Below are 4,778 nucleotides of genomic sequence, written 5' to 3' on the forward strand. Positions count from 1 at the left end.
CATATCACCACAAAATTAAAGGACCTTATTGCAGGCAAACACACATACATTTGAACTCTTACTGAATTCTGAACACTTTTTTAAATGTTGTATGACTTAATGCTAGGAGCATTGTAAAGAAGTTGGATGAGCTAAGGGTGTGGATAAACAGCTGGTAGTATGACTTGGTAGTGATTAGTGAAACATTGTTGCAGGAGGAATATGATTGGCAGCTAAATATTCCTGGATTTCATCACTTTAGGTGTGATAGAATTGGAGGGCCAATAGGGGGTGGTGTAGCATTGCTTGTCATGGAAAATATTACAGCAGTGCTTAGGTAGGATAGATTAGAGGGCTCATCCAGGGAGGCTGTATGGGTGGAATTGAAGAATGGGAAAAGGGTAGTCACACTTATAGAGATATATTATAGACCACCTAATGGGGAGCGAGAACTAGAGGAGCAAATTTGTAGGGAGATAGCAGATATTTGTAATAAGCACAAGGTTGCGATAGTGGGAGATTTTAATTTTCCAAATATAGAATGGGAAACACATTCTGTGAAAGGGCTGGATGGGCTGGAATTTGTAAAATATGCGCAGGTTAGATTTGTAAGAGCAATATGTAGAGGTACCAACTAGAGAAGGGGCAGTGATGAATCTATTGTTGGGGAATGAGATAGGTCAGGTGACTGAGGTATGTGTTGGGGAGCACTTTGGATCCAATGATCATAGTACCATTATCTTCATTGTAATTATGGAAAGGGATAGGTCAGGACCTAAGATTGCGGTTTTTGAGTTGGGAAAAGCTAGATTTGAGGAGATGAGAAAGGATGTAAGAGGAGTGGATTGGGACAATTTGTTTTATGGAAAGGATGTAGTAGAGAAATGGAGGTCTTTTAAAGGTGAGATTTTGAGGGTATAAAATCTTTACATTCCGTTCAGGATAAAAGGCAGTGTCAAAAGTTTGAGAGAGCCATGGTTTTCAAGGGATATTGGAAACTTGGTTCATAATAAGAGGGAGACCTACAATAAATATAAGACACAAGGAATAAAAAAGATGTGTGGAGAATACATTGAATGTAAAAAGAACCATAAGAAAAAAATAAGAAAAGCTAAAAGAAGGTACGAGGTGGCTTTAACAAACAGGGTGAAAATAACTCCAAAAGGTTTCTATAAATATGTTAATAGCAAAAGGAGAGTGAGGGATAAAATTGGTCCCTTAGAGAATCAGAGCAGACAAATGTTTGTGGAGCCAAATGAGATGGGGGAGATTTTGCGCAAGTTCTTTTCTTCGGTATTCACTAAGGAGAAGGATATGGACTTGTGCGGGGTAAAGGAAGCAAAGAGGGTAATTATGGAAAATGTAGTGATTAAGAAAGAGGAAGTACTAGAGCTTTTGAAGCATATAAATAAAGGTGGATGTCTCCTGGTCCTGACAGGATTTTCCCCAGGATCTTGAAAGAAGTTAGTAAGGAAATAGCAGCGCCTCTGACAGCGATTTTTTTCAAATGTCATTAGAGATGGGTATAGTGACAGAGGATTAGCGTATTGGTAATGTGGTTCCTTTGTTTAAAAAGGGTTGGAGGAGCAAGCCTAGCAATTATAGGTCTGTAAGTTTGACGTCTGTGGTAGGTAAGTTAATGGAAAGCGTTCTTAGAAATAATATATATAAAGTATCTGGAGAGACAGGGTCTGATCAGGAATACTCAACATAGGTTTATGAGTGTTAGGTCATGTTTCATCAATCGCTGATTTTTTTGAAGAGGTGACTAGGAATGTTGATGAAGGGAAAGCAGTGGATGTTGTCTATATGGACTTCAGTAAGGCTTTCGATAAAATTCCGCATGGAAGGTTAGTTAGGAAGGCGCAAGCACTAGGTATTAACTTTGAGATAGTCAAATGGATTTAGCAGTGGCTGGAAGGGAGATGCCAGAGTCGTAGTGCATGACTGTCAAGCTGGAGGCCAGTAACAAGAGGTGTGCCTCAGGGTTCTGTATTGGATCCTTTGCTGTTTGTCATTTACATTAATGATTTGGACGATGGGGTGGTAAATTGGATTAGTAAATATACTAAAATAGGTGGAATTGTGGATAATGAAGGTTTTCAAATATTGGAAAAGGATTTGGACGGCTTAGAAGAGTGGGCTGGAAAATGGCGGATGGAGATTAATACTGAGAAGTGTAAAGTGCTTCATTTTTGAAGGAATAATCAAAACAGGACACACGTAGTAAATGGGAGGGCATTGAAGAATGCAGTGGAGCAGAAAGATCTAGGAATAACGGTGCATCATTCCCTGAAGGTAGAATCTCGTGGATAGGGTGGTGAAGAAGACTTTTAGTATGCTGGCGTTTATAAATAAAAGCATAGAATACGGGAGTTGGGAGGTGATGAGACTCTTCAAGGCATTTGTGAGGCCAAATTTGGAATACTGTGTGCAGTTCTGGTCATCAAACTATAGGAATGATATCAACAAGAAAGAGAGAGTGCAGAGAAGATTTATGAAAATGTTACCTGGGTTTCAGAATCTAGATTACAAAGAAAGATTGAGCAGATTAAGTCTTTATTCCTTGGAGCATAGAGGTTGAGGGGGGATTTGATAGAGGTATTTAAGATTATGAGGGGGATAGATAGAATTGATGTGGATAGCTTTTTACCTTTGAGGGTAGGAGATATTGAAACAAGAGGTCATGAGTTAAGAGTTAAGGGGCAAAAGTTTAGAAGTAACAAGGAGGAATTTCTTCACTCAGAGAGTGGTGGCTGTGTGCAATGAGCTTCCGGGAGAAGTAGTGGCAGCAGGGTCCATTTTGTGATTTTTAAATTTTTTAAAATTATTTTTCACACAATGAACCATACTGACCAAAATACACACAAACATTTCCCTCTTGAATATACAGTGTCAATTTCTCCCCTTTTTCCCCCCTCCCTTCCCTTCCTCCTTCACCCCCCTCCCCATCCCCACTCATTCAACGTTCAACATATATGATAAATTAAACCCATTAAACAATGTCATCACACAATGAAAATAAATAAGAAATTTGTGTCTTCTACTTTTACATACTGGGTCAGTTCATTTCGTCTTCTTCTCCTTCTGTCATTTTAGGTGGTAGAGGTCCACAGTAGGACTTCTCTATTGTGTTCCATGTTCAGTTCCCAAATTTGTTCGAATACTGTGATGTTATTTCTTAAATTATATGTTATTTTTTCCAATGGAATACATTTATTCATTTCTCTGTACCATTGTTGTATTCTCAGGCTATCTTCTAATTTCCAGGTTGACATAATACATTTTTTTGCTACAGCTAAGGCTATCATAATAAACCTATAAAAATTGGTGCACACTGGCAGTCATTTCCATTTCCAAGACATTCTGTTGTCATACATTAATAAATCTTCCCTACCCATAAACACCCACGCAGCTGGAACTGTGTGGGAAACACAGAGCGGTTCCACCTATGTGGGGGATTATGGGTAGGGAAGAAGGCATTTGCTATGCTGCATATTTATGATGGATGGCACTATGGCACCAGTCACCCCACCTCCATCAGATGCATAGGCTCTACAAGGTGCCTCTGGATATCAATAGGCCCTTTCAGGTGGACGGTGCAACGCTATAGCAGCCTTTGAGGCCTGCCACCTGAAAGGTGAGTCTGCAGGTTGGGATCGCCTCCTGCAACTGCCCTCAAGGTGGAGGATGCACCTGAAAGTGGCTACCGTCAATTGATATCACATTTTTTTAAATGGGGAGAAAATGGAAAATACCCAGATGCAAAGATAGCCTGAAGGTAAGATAGCCTGAAGGTAAACCTGCATGTTGAGTCGGTGGTGAAGAAGGCAAATGCAATGCTGGCATTCATTTCAAGAATAGAATAGAGATGTGATGTTGAGATTTTATAAAGCACTGGTGAAACCTCACTTGGAGAATTGAGAGCAGTTTTAGGCTCCTCATTTAGGAAAGGATGTGCTGAAGTTGGAGAGGATTCAGAGGACGTTCACAAGAATGATTTTAGGAATGAAAGGGTCATCATTGAGAGCTCTTGGCCTGTACTTGTTGGAATTTAGGAGAATGAGGGGGAGATTCTCAGTGGTACAACGACAGCTTCTTCCCCTCTGTCATCAGATTCCTGAATGAACAATGAACCACAGACATTTTTCTTTTTCTTGCCCTAATTTGTAAGGTGGTTTATATAAATTTTTGCACTGCAATGCTGTCGTCAAACAACATATTTCGTGACATGTTCATGACAATAAATTCTGATTCTGATGATCTTATTGAAACATTTCTAATATATAATGCGTGGACAGAGTAGATATAGAAGGTCCTTTCACAAGTTGGGAGAGTCGAGGACATATGGGCACAACTTCGGGGTCGAAGGTTGTCTGCTTAGAACAGAGATGTGGAGGAATTTCTTCAGTGAGAGTGTGGTAAGTCTGTGGAATTTGTTGCCACAGGCAGTTATGGAGGCCAGGTCATTGAGAGCATTTAAGAGAGAGATTGTTATTTTCTTGATTAGCCACAGGGGTGCAGTGCTACTGGAGTGCTGCTCCGGCACCTCAGGAGGCAGTTCCAAACCTCATGGGGCCACTCCAGGCATCTCCTTGTTGCCATTTTTGGTGAGCTTCAGCAACTAAAAAATTAACACTGCACTCTTGATTAGCCAGGACATCAAAATTTATCAGGAGAATGGTGGGCCAGGGGGCCAAATGGGAAAATGGATCAGCTCATGATCTATGAGTGGGGCAGACTCGATAGGCTGAATAGTCTACTTCTGCTCCTATGTCTTATGGTTTTAACCCTGAGAT

Source organism: Narcine bancroftii, chromosome 2, assembly GCF_036971445.1.
Source record: "Narcine bancroftii isolate sNarBan1 chromosome 2, sNarBan1.hap1, whole genome shotgun sequence".
Lineage (NCBI taxonomy): Eukaryota > Metazoa > Chordata > Chondrichthyes > Torpediniformes > Narcinidae > Narcine > Narcine bancroftii.